At 34.8% G+C, this 13,101-nt stretch overlaps 2 pseudogenes across 1 annotated transcript; one reads left to right on the forward strand and one right to left on the reverse strand.

Annotated features, from left to right (window-relative positions):
- The first annotated feature begins 2,472 nt into the window (after positions 1 to 2,472).
- Positions 2,473 to 8,484, forward strand: LOC114276527 (DEAD-box ATP-dependent RNA helicase 36-like; annotated as a pseudogene). The gene is made up of 7 exons (XR_014331169.1): positions 2,473 to 2,562; positions 3,053 to 3,540; positions 3,700 to 4,022; positions 4,645 to 4,848; positions 4,928 to 5,009; positions 5,481 to 5,579; positions 8,034 to 8,484. The product of XR_014331169.1 is annotated as a DEAD-box ATP-dependent RNA helicase 36-like (transcript).
- Positions 8,485 to 8,903: 419 nt separating this feature from the next.
- LOC114276528 (nuclear transcription factor Y subunit C-4-like) lies at positions 8,904 to 10,448 on the reverse strand (annotated as a pseudogene).
- Positions 10,449 to 13,101: the final 2,653 nt, after the last annotated feature.

Below are 13,101 nucleotides of genomic sequence, written 5' to 3' on the forward strand. Positions count from 1 at the left end.
TGTTGGCTTTGTCCCTTCACTAGTCACAATAATAATATTGTTATTGAGTAGATATTTATTGCACTAGTACTATTAGTATTAAAATTTAGAATAAATTATAAGCACGCGACCTAAGGTTTGATTAAAATATAAATCGTTTTCTGTGATTTTGAAAATTATATTCTATATTCTGAGGTTTTTAATTTTATAAAAAAATCGTGTTTTTTATTAATAAATTATCAAGTCAATTAACAGTTTTTAATGATATTAAAAATATGTTTTTATTAATAATTTAGATAATTTTATTATTGTATAGAAAAGTAATTATGAATTTTATTTTTTCAATTAATTCTGTCAAATAAAAAATTTCCAACAAGGGGTATTCGTAATTTTTTAAATTACAATGAGCAATCTGTATTTTAAACAAATCTTAGGAGGTATATTTGTAATTTATCCTAAAATTTAAATTTAATTATATTTTACTTTTAAAAGTTATTATTGAATATTATTTTATTTTATTTTATTTTTAATTGAAAAATATATATATTTAAACTCGCAATTATAAAAATTAGAGGAAATTACAGACAGGTGAGAGAAGGAAAAAAATATATATATATTATTTGTACACCACCACAAACACACTTACACCCTCATATGTGGATAATTTTGTGAAAAATGCTATGAACCTCTAATAATCTATCAAATTTTTTACTAAATCTCTCGCATGGGTGTAGGATTCACACAAACCCACATGTATGTGGGCCCCACATCCATGTGAAAGATTTGATCCAATGACCAACCCCTATGTGTATGGGGTATATCCAATGACCAACCCTACGCTATCTCCTTCCTCATAACTCCGTTTCGCCTCATTTTTACGTCGTTGAATTCAACTCATGGTCTAGTTTTCATATCACATCTCACACATCTCGTTCTTCCTCTTTTTACATGTTATTGGAGCTCCGAAAGTTGATAAAAAAATAAGACTTTTCTTGGAGCCATTTTTCGAACTTCATATCTTTCTCAATTCTTAACGGTTCTACTTCATTCTTTCGTCATTCTCCTCACCTCACTTTCTACTTCGCCCTACATTACCTCGCTTTCTCACTTCTTCGTGTAATGGGCGGTTTTGGCATGCCGAAAATTGTCCGAAAACTAATTTTGAAAATTTCAAAACATTCATCTTTTGTTTCTTTCGTCTCCATCTTCATCATTCTTCTTCTTTACTTATAAAATGATGTGAAACATAGTTCTAGGTGGTAACGGGGTTGGTGATGGTGGTGGTTGCGGTCTAGCGACAGCGATGGCGACGACGCTTGCAAGGATGGTGGTCGTGGAGTTTGAAGGTAGTAGTAATGGAAGTTGCTTGTAAAAGAGGTGGGTTTGGTGTTTGAAAGGTGGTGGTGATGGTGATGCTCATGGTAGTAGTGAAGTTGGTGGTTCGGGTGGTGATGAGAAGATAATACAAAACTAAAATAGGCGTTGGCATTCCATTCCAATTTTCAACATACCAAACGTGCTCCAAATCTTATACAACCAGGGAATAAGTCCGAATGTGTTGCACCTCATGAAACTGGACCAAGAGACCTCAAGAAATTATCTATTATTAGAAAACCACATTCAATACTATTAATCATTGAGCTACCCGTGTGGGTTAAAACTATGGAACATGTCATATTTTTTATAATTTCAACTGAAAATTTATCACTATCTCTATTGTCAATAAATATATGAACAAGCCAATCACCATTTTAAATTAGAAAAAAAAAATTGCAGTAAAAAAAAAACATATATAATTATATATAGATGAAAGAGAAAATAGTTTTCTCAAAGCTTGAATACAAATACATGACTTTCAATTACAACATCACTTTTAAATCAATAATACCAATTTCATACAATACAATCACAACAAAAACTAGGTCCTCATTTGCAACAAATCTTTGTGATGACAAGTCTTCGGTGGGTTGTACGATGAAAGTCACGTTTTGTGTGTTTTGTTCGGGTTGGTGAAGTTGGTGGTTCAGGTGTTGATGTTAGAGAATTTGATGAAGTTGGTGGTTCGAGTGGTCAGTTACCCCTTAGAACCATGCTCTACATCATGTTATAAGTGAAGAAGAAAAAGTAGAATGAAGAAAATGGAGGAGAAAGAAACAAATGATGAATGTTTCGGAATTTTCGAAATTAGTTTTTAAACAACTTTTGGCATACCCAAATCGCCCATTACATGAAGAAATGAGAAAGTGAGGTAGTGTAGAGCGAAGTAGGAAGTGAGGTGAAGAGAATGGCGAAAGAATAAAGTAGAATCATCAAAAATCGAGAAAGATATGAAGTCCGAAAAATGGCTCGAAGAAAAGTCAATAACGAGAAGAAAAGTCTTATTTTTTTTTTTATCAATTTTCGGAGTTCTGATAGCATGCAAAAAGAGGAAGAACAAAACGTGTGAGATGTGATACGAAAACTGGACCGTGAGTTGAATCCAATGACGTAAAAATGAGGCAAAACGGAGTTATGAGGAAGGAGATAGAAGGGCCTGAAGTGGTGGTTGGTGGTGATGGTTTGCTCGTAGGAAATGGTGAGTTCGTATCTTTATTTTAAAATTTAGGGCTAAAATTTTAACGTTTTCTGTTTCAAATTTGAGATAGAGGCAAAATTGATAATAAGGCAAAATTTGGCAATCTAAAATAATTTATCTTTTTTTCTTTTTATCTTTTTTTTTATCACATCACCTCTCTATTTTTCTGCATATCTTTTTATAAAAAGATAAAAAATACACTTATTTAAATCATTTTAAACCACTCTTAATTTAGATAGTACGAAGGTACGCGTGATAATAAAAATAGTGTGAAAAGTGATTGAAAACCGTGACAAAATATACATAGAAAAATGAAACAATCTCAAATCATAATCACAATAATTCATAAACCTCGCAACTAAAAAATATGGAGGATGACGAAGAAACCCTAATCGATGAGAATTTCCCATTATTTTCCCGGAAAATCAAAACCCCCTAAACAACCACCCGCCAAGAACCCGAACCCTAACCCTAACCACCCACAGCTCCTCGAAAGAGTAAGAAAGAGAAACAAACACCAACCCTAACCCTAAGCATAATCATCTCTCTTTCGGCGACGTGGGTCTTGCCGAATGGGCAGTGGAAACCTGCAAAGAAGTGGGGATGAAGAAACCAACCCCTGTCCAACACCACTGCATTCCCCAAATTCTCTCCGGGCAGGACGTCTTGGGTCTTGCCGAGACCGGCAGTGGCAAAACTGCCGCCTTTGCACTTCCCATACTCCACCGCCTCGCCCAGGATCCTTACGGAGTCTTTGCACTGGTCTTCACACCCACCCGCAAGCTCGCCTACCAGCTGGCCGACCATTTCGTGCCCTAGGGTCCTGCTTGAACTTGCGATGCGCCGTCGTAGTTGGCGGCATGGACATGATTAACCAGGCTCAGACCCTGATAAAGCTCCCTCATGTCGTAATTGCCACTCCCGGGAGGATTAAGGTTCCTATTCAGCAGAATCCTGATATTTTTGCTGTCTTCTCTAAAACCAAGGTTAATCACTTTACTCTGTTTTTTTTGGAGTTAAAATTTGGTAGCTTTTTGATATATATGGAACAAACACTCACTCTAATCCTTCCTTTTTCTATACCCTTGATTTGTTAACCAATGTATACCATGAACTCATATTTAACCATTCATTGTCTTAGTTAGTTCCTAGTGTTGGATGAAGCAGACAGAGTTCTGGATGTTGGCTTTGAAGAGGAATTGAGAGTGGTGTTTCAGTGCTTGCCTAAAAATCGGCATACTTTGTTATTTTCTGCAACAATGACGAGCGACCTACAAACACTACTTGAGCTTTCTGCAAACAAGGCATACTTCTATGAGGCATATGAGGGCTTCAAGACAGTTGAATCTCTCAAGCAGCACTACATTTTTGTCCCTAAAAATGTAAAGGATGTTTGTCTACTACACATTTTGTCCAAAATGGAAGACGTGAGTATTCGATCTGCCATGATTTTTGTTTCAACATGCAGGTACAACTTATTTCGTGTCTCTCCCAGTTTTTCGAGTAAAGTGTTCGTGACTGCATTGCATACACTGGTCACACCTACCCAGAATAATTTCTAATCAATTTTGTTAATATTGTAAAACATGAAGGAAAAACAAAAGGAAAAAAAAATTAAAAAACAAAACTTTGGTGGTTATGCACTCACTGTTTTGTATATGTATTGTAAAGTAAATTGTTCAGTCTTGCTACCCATGTTGGTGTAGTCTTTCAGACTTGCAGTGTGAGTGGGTTTGCATACGAGATAAGGATAATACATAATAAATTATTCAGTCTTGCTACCCAAACCGTTGCCACTGGCTGGGGGCGGATAACATTTTCCATTGCACCATGTCACAAAACCCACATGAGACCAAATTCTATCAAACATAAATGCGATTGTAATATGGTTCGAAATATCAGAAGCACCTAAGAATATTCTCAAGATTGCCTAATCAAGTAGCAAGTAAATAAACAATTTTCTTGGTGCAAAGAGAGAGAAAGTGAGACAATGGATTAGCCATCTTACATCAACTTGTTTATATTTTCTTTATTGACACTCATTTAGTTGGCCTGGAAAATTACCATTTATTTTTATGCTGTTTGAGCAGGAGTTGTCACCATCTAAGTTTATTACTTGAAGAGCTTGATTTGGAAGCTGCAGCATTGCGTTCATTCAAATCCCAGTCTCTGAAGCTTGCTGCACTGTATTGATTCAAATCTGGACGAGTTCCTGTATTGCTTGCAACTGATGTTGCCAGTCGTGGTTTGGATATTCCTACAGTTGATCTTGTTATCAATTATGACATCCCAAGGTTATAATTTGTAACCAATCTTTGTTCTTTTTAATTTTTGTTTAATGTTTCTTTCAGTAAAATGTATTTATTACTGTAGATACCCGAGGGACTATGTTCATCGTGTGGGGCGTACTGCAAGAGCAGGCAGAGGAGGGCTGGCAGTGAGCCTTGTTTCCCAGGTAAGAAGTAAAATTCCCTTTGATGTAATTTTGAAGTTGTAATTTTTTTTTTTCGTGTGCGCGCGCGCGCTTCAGTATTACCAACAGTATTACCAATTGTTACTGCATCAAAAATGGCAACAGTATGTAAAATTCAACTGTATAATTTGACTTGCAAATGACTTATTATTATATTTGAGTAGCCTCCTTTATGTTGTCACTACCTGCATGGAATGGTGTTAATTTATTTGTTGTGACAATGTCATAACAAACAGAAAAAAAATACTACATGATGCAGTCATTCTATGATTGAGAAATAAAATGAATGATCAGTTGAATAGTGTGCCAGTATGTGGTGACTCTTTCTTTCTCTAGTATTGCATAATAATAATACATCTAGAGTTCCTTTTAGACATGTTGTGTATCTAGTTCAGAAATATTAGGAACTATAATTATTTATTCAATTTGCTCACTCTGTTGCTTGTTTTGCAGAATGATGTAGATCTTATCCATGAAATAGAAGCTGTTCTTGGAAAACAATTGGACAAATTCGAATATAATGAGAATGAGGTGCTTGTGGACATTACAAAGGTAAGACTTTTGGGATATACTTATTTAATCATTTTAACAGTAAAGTTTACATTGAATTATTGGTTGCTAGTTTAACTACTTTCATTTACAATGCCATTCATCACTTTAGATGTGCCTTAACAGCATAAAGCTTTTGCAGGGATTTTTTATTTTATTTCTGATTAATAAATGGGTCTAGAGTTACTTTATTGTCACCTTCATCAAATTTTACTTTTTGAAAGAAGGCAGTATCATTATATGCTTATTTTACCCTGTTTTTCATTTGCTTGCGAGGTTGTCCGAGGCTTCACCCTGCTAATCCCCCTCCCTGGGTATATGTTGTCCCCTTGTCCCACATGCACTAGGTAATTATATGGTCTAAGCCGTAGGGTGCCCTCAAGAGGGAGTGGGGGAATGAAATAACCATTAGTGTACTCCTTGTGGTTTGAATTCATGACTGCCATGTGCTTCTTTTACTTATTATTTTCTATCTCCTTCACTAGACAACCAAATAAATGTCAAAATTTAGTATTTTTGTGAAATTTTCAGCCTCTGCATAACTGGAGTGGTTTAATTTTTTTCCCATCATTTTCATATTGAAAAAAAAAAGTTGTGTTTTATGATGGAGTACTGTATCCATGCAAATTTATGCTACAAAATTGCTGAAGATTATATTCAGCTGATGGATCCTATGTGTCTAGTTGGGATATTGTTTCCCTGCACCCAAATCCTTCTTGATGAATAAAACAGATCCAAAGTTCAGTATTTGATCATGCTGAACAGGGAAACCACAACTCTTTTTTGTTGGGAATAGGATTGATTATTGATGAGGCTCAAGCCCTTGCCAAGTATTTGGCACTAAAATGCCTGCTGCTTCCACTTGGACCTAAGGGCCACTAGTTCAGACATTGAAAAACTACTGACTCTCTACATTCAGGCTTCTAGGGCTGCAAACAAACCGAACCGAACCGAACCAAGCCGAGTCGAGCTTTGCTGAGCTCGAGCTCAGCTCGAGAAAGCATATGATAGAGTACCCCGAGATATAATATGGTGGGTGTTAGCGAAGAAAGGGGTGACAAAAAGTTACATTGATGTGATTAGGGACATGTATGAAGGAGTGGTAACCACTATTAGATCGCCTGCTGGAGAGACAAATGAATTTTCTATCACTGTAGGGTTACACCAAGGATCTACCTTAAATTCTTATCTTTTTGCTTTAGTTATGGATGAGCTGACAAGAAATATCCAGGATGATGTGCCATAGTGTATGCTTTTTGCAGACGATATAGTGCTAGTGGATGAGACTAGAGAATGAGTTAATACAAAGTTGGAGATTTTGAGAAAAACTCTTGAATCTAAAGGATTCCAGATAAGCAGAATTGAGACAGAGTAAATTTAGTAACAATGGAAATTGATTAACAGTAACAATGGAAGTAGAGGAGAAGTGAAGATTGAGAATCAAGAATTGCCTAAGAGTGAACATTTTCGTTATTTAGGGTCGATTATCACAACAACGGGGGAGATTGATGCAGGTGTGGCCCATAGAATTAAGGCAAAATGGTGTAAGTGGAGATGTGCGTCTGGGGTACTGTGCGATAAACGAATACCCATTAGACTTAAAAGGTAAGTTCTATAGAACAGTTATTAGACCAGCGATGTTGTATGAGACAAAATGTTGAGCAACCAAGAAACAACATGTAGATAAGATGAGTGTGGTTGAGACGAGAATGCTAAGGTGGATGTGTGTCAAAACTAGACAAGACATAATTAGGAATGAGTGTATTCGGGAATGGGTAGAAATAGGATTGATAGAAAATAAGTTGAGAGAGAATCGACTGAGATGGTTTGGTCATATTCAACGGAGACCAACAGAAGCAGTAGTGAAGAGATGCGATACTGTAACAGTAGATGAAAGTGTTAGGGGACGGGATAGGCCTAGATTAACGTTAGTTAGCGTTGTAAATAGAGATGTGTATCTACTTAATTTGACTAATGAAATGGCCTTTGATAGGGCTGCGTGGAGAAGAAAGATTCATGTAGCCAATCTCATTTGATGGGACTTAAGGCTTGGTTTGGTTTGGTTTAAATAAAAAAATTATTTATATTATTTAATATATATATTTTAATATAATTAATATATTATATATTATTTAATATATAAATAATATATTTATTATATAATTTAAATAATGATAAACGAGCCGAGTTTATGCGAGCTCGAGCTCGGCTCGTTTTGAGCCGAGTTTTCATGAACAGCTTGGTTCATTTGCAGCTTACAGGCTTCCATGGAACTCGAGCAGCGTGTTAGAGTGATATATTTCTCAGTATGGTAGCTGTTATCATCATTTAGTTGTCTGCATAAAAGTAGAAATATCTAGTGGGGTCAGGATGCGTCAGTGCATGTACCTGTAACTGTTTGTGCTGCATTAAACCTGTGGAGAACTTATTTTTCTTGATTTTGCATGCAATTCACAGGTTTACAAGGCCAGACGTGTGGCAGCAATGAAGATGATGAATGATGGGTTTGAGGAGAAAGCAAAAGCACGGAAAGAGCAGAAACTGAAGACATTAGCAGAGAAAGGGCTACTGAAGAAGAAAAGGAGTAAAAAGAGAAAGAGGATGAGCTGCTGAATAGTGGGGAGATTGAAAAACTCTTACTCTACCACTGACTCTCAAGTGCGAGTGTGAGTGGATGGGGGTGCGTGAGCTGCAGGCAGCTCGCAAGAATTATTCAAATGACAAGGTCGTAATTTGTAGCCCTTCCTCTTCAGAATGCCAATTTTCTGCATTCATTGAGGCTGTTTCTTGTGTAATTTTGATCGGTTCCAATTTTGTTTTGTTTTGTTTTAACATTCTTTGGAGAATAATTAAATGAAGAGGTATGAACCTTTTTTTTTTTTTTTTTTTTTTTTGTAGATTAAGAAAAGATGTGTATGCAGAGTATACTTGTTTCCTTCCGGAAGAACAGAATACTGTGGGGTTGCTGCTTGCCCATCATTGCAGTTTCTTGTTCGGACTAGTCTGGCCATTTTTTTCTAATTTTATTTTTTTTGTTCAATTTGAATTTTAGAAATGCTACGTATTAATAAAAAAAAAAGTACTCATAATCGGAATTTATGGTGTAAACTTGGTGTGTGGAAGATCACACATTTCAAATTTTAATCTACACATTAAATTTTGAGTATTTTTTAAAATATTTTTTGAATACAGTAAGCATTACTGAGACTGGATATCATTGAGGGAAAAAGCCACACGATTGTGCGTCTGCAAGTAGCTATGTGGTGATGCTTTCCACTATATGCCAAACTTCACCATATCTAGTGCACCTTGGTCCACACCCATAACCTAGTTCAGTTGCAACGGTGGAGATGCTTTCCCCCAAACTTCACCATATCTAGTCCACCTTGGTCCACAACCATAACCTAGTTCAATTCCAATTGCGACCCTGTCAAACGTAGTAGTTCCAGCAGCATCTGAGCATCACCATCTCCATCATGGGTCTAATGTGGCAAACCAACAATACGCGTATCCAACAAAACCAAGCATACAATGGTTTTTTTTTCGCCCCCTGATGGATGGATGGCATAACGGGGAAATCATCAAATCCTTTTTGTGGCGTTAAAGCCACGGGAAAGAAAACAAACAAACAAACAAACTTGATACAATTGTCACAACATTTGACTTCGGTTCTGAGCTACCACTATTACTTCCTACAAATAAGGTAAAGGAGTGTTTTGAGAAGATGATAAAAAGTAACTTTTTGACCTTTAATCAAGCTTTTGATTTTTTAGACAAGTGATATGGGATGTTGGTAAAAATTTACTTTTGGTTTTTTTTATTAATATTTGTTTGTGATGTCAAATCACAATAAAATGACCAAATTATCCCCAATCAATTTAAAATATTTACAACTTCACCTATGCAGTACATGCAGTACATTTTGAACCATGAGAGATAGAAGTGTAATTTTACCAGTAGCTAAAAATCAACTTCCCAAATGTTTTTAAATACAAAAAAGCCAATTTTTGACTTTTGCAACAAATGCACATAAAAGCCAAGCACCCAAAAGAAGCCAAAGTAGAGATACATGTCTCCGCCAATCACAGCCAACACATTCCCTCAATTCACTTTGCTGTTGCTGGGTTTGTTGTTGGCGAGTCTGAGGCCATGGCATGAATGCCATGGGGGGCTGAGGTTGTTGACCAGCGCACAGTGCTGCTTGATCAACTGGCTTTCCCATAATCATTCCTGTCGGTCCCACTGGATGCTGTGGCGGTACATAGTAGAATGGAATAGAATCAGCTGGAGAACCTACCATAGGGATACTGGCCTTGGTGACCCCAAGTCCCTCTTCTTTCAATTCATCTCTGGGTATAATGTCAACTAAGAAATCAAAGACATCAGTCCTTGAATGGCAGCAGCAATATCGTTTTTCTCAAGGGTCCTCTCCTCCTTTTATTCTCTTCCGTGTTGATCCAAGAGCGCAAAGTCAACTCCAAGATGAACATCTCACATGCCTTTGCGAATACGACTGGAGCCTCCGCTGAAATCATTCTAACATCCTCATCAGCTTTCATTATTTTCTTGATACGAGCAAGTGGAAGGCTGTGATTTTTGAAATCAGTCGTTCTCTCAATTTCTTGCATTTGGTTGATCCAGAGTACTTGAAGTTGCTGTTGTTCTGGGCTTGTTGATAGGCAAGCTGGTGCTGAGAAGTAGAAAAGGTGGCGGGAGGCTCAGTTGGAGAATGTACATCGACAGTGGATGAGCCTGACGCCACCATATGGTAGGGTGGAGAAGTGTAGGCCATTTGACCTGAACCTGCTACAACTCCCACAACCGGCAGCTGGTGCTGAGTCTGTTCTGGTTGATCCATATCCAATTATAGCAGTATCTTCTTACAATTATCTCCTCATCAAAACCCTGAAAAGAGAAAACAGACTGTGTTCAGAGTCATGGTCAACCTTTTTCTTAGGTAAATATTGAATCACCTAAGGATGTAAACAAGCTAAAACTAAAAAGAAAATATAAGTAATTCTATTCCAGTGTGCAAAGTATAAACAAGTTAAACTCACATTCCATGTGTACCGAAAAAACCTAGGTAAGCTCTTAGGCCACACAAACACACCAAAGAAGAAAACAGAAAGAACGCAATCACATCTCAATGTATAATTATAATGTCGCTCACTCATCCACACGTTTAATTCTTTATCAATATTACAATGAATGCATAAATAAAAAAAAAGAAACATTTAATAAGACAAAGATATGCAGTTTGAAACCTTTCAATTGTTGAATTTTATTAACTAATAGTTATTTGGTTTCAATAGTCGGGCTTCTTGTATTTGTTAACTATTAAAGTTGAGTTCTTTGATTTCATCTATATTCACTTGATAATTTGAGAGTGGACATGTGTCAAACCTTTACACAAATACTTGGCACATTTTTTGAGCATTATAATGAAATGCACAGTGTAATATTTTTTTTTTTTTTTTTGCAATTGCAACATGTTATTTTTTAATAAGAATTTATATTTGTTTTAGATATTTTTTTAATATACAAATTATTTTTTTTAGATTTTTTATAAAAATAATTTAACAATTTCATCACTAACCATAGTATATGGGAGAAGTTGAAAAGGGTACGACAGTAGGTATGAAAGAAGTAAAAAAGGCTTGAAAAATTTAGTCAAAACCCCTTTATTGGCCATTGTTTATTGAAAAGGACAGCCTAATTTATTTTGCTTCATAAATACCTTGAGGAGAAAACACATAATTGAGTAAGGACAAAGTAAAATATCTTTTTTTTTTTTTTTTTTTTTTCTTGAACGATATTGCCAGAGTAACATGTTACTGTGAATCAGAGTAACATGTTACTGTCACACAAAATAACATGTTACTATGAGATAAAATAACATGTTACTGTCAAATAGAGTAACTATCAAACAGAATAACTGTCAAACAGATTAACATGTTACTGTTATTGTTTACATCAATTTCAACGGTAATAATTTTTTTTTTTAAAGAATTTCATAGTCAATAGATCTTATTTGATAAATCTTGATGAGAGAATTCTAAAAATACTAATTTTATTACAAACTGATATCTACATCAAAGTTATATTATATTAAAGTTTAATATTGTGATAATAATCATATGTGTTGGATTTTTCAATAAATTTTTTTTATGTTGGTCCTTAATGTATTAAAGTTTAATTATGAGAGGGTTTTGATCAAAACCCCCAAAACGCATAGGGGTTGGGAGAAACTAATAAATGGTGAGGTTTTTTTTTAAAAAAAAATCAAAAAATTGGAAAATTAAGATTGGGATATTGGAGCTCCCACAAGACAAGTCTTAATATTTTCTTTTGAAAATCGATAAGAGAAATTACAATTGAGAGATTATGGAATATTTTTGTTATCTTTCCATTTGAAATCCATAAATTAATTTTCAAAATAATTAACGGTGGTGCTACATGCACCAATTAGTATACTAATTAGTGTACCAACACTAGTTATGACATTGTTATTGACCCCACTCATTAATCACATTACAAATATCAAAAACTTCTTAAACTATGCCTCATCATCAAATAGTATACTAATTAGTATACTAATTGGTACATATCGTTTTATTTAATAGGTATGGAAGAAGTTGAAAAGGATGAATAATTATTATTTCCAAAATAATTAAATAAGTATGAGAAAAGTTGAAAAGGGTGTGAATGGGAGAAGTTAAAAAGGTTTGGGAAAAGTCAATAAGTGCTAAGTTTTTTTTTTTTTAAATCAAAAAATTAAGAAATTAAGATTGACAAATTGGAACTCTCACAAGACTTGTGAGTTAGAAACTCATTTTCCTGATATAATATACTAGCAGCACGGATTGTGTTTACAATTATCTATATATGTGAATTGCGATTTTTAATTTTTTTTTTAAATGCCTTCTTTTTTTTTCCTTTTTTTATATTATATTAAGCCGTTTTGGGAAGAGCACAAAAACGCTTGCGTGCGTTTTTGTTGCTATGGAAAAAAGCTGAGCCAACTATGTTAACAAATTATGTAAAATTTCAAAGTTTGGCAAGGTTATTTTGGTCATTTTATTTTGATTTGATACCATAAACAAGTATTAACTAAAAAAGTCAAAAGCTAGCTTTTTACCAATTTCTCAGATCATTTTCTAAAAAAGCCAAATATTTTAGTAAAAAGTCAAAAGTCAACTTTTTACCAACTTCTCAAAACACCCTTAAAGTTTAATGTTTTGATAATAATTATATGTGTTAGAGTTTTCAGGGAATTAAATGTCTTTTTTTTAATTATATTAAAGTTTAATATTTTGATAATAATCATATGTGTTGGACTTTTTAAGAATTTTTTTTTATGTTTGTTCTTAATACATTAAAGTGTTGTTATGAGGGATAATAATCATATGTGTTGGGACTTTTCAAGGAATTCATATGTGTTGGATTTCAAAGAATTTTTTTTATGCTTATTCTTAATGCATTAAAGTGTTATTATGAGGGTAAGACTTAGGGGTTTGGAGAAGTT

Source organism: Camellia sinensis, chromosome 5 (assembly GCF_055761805.1).
Source record: "Camellia sinensis isolate YWXY chromosome 5, ASM5576180v1, whole genome shotgun sequence".
Lineage (NCBI taxonomy): Eukaryota > Viridiplantae > Streptophyta > Magnoliopsida > Ericales > Theaceae > Camellia > Camellia sinensis.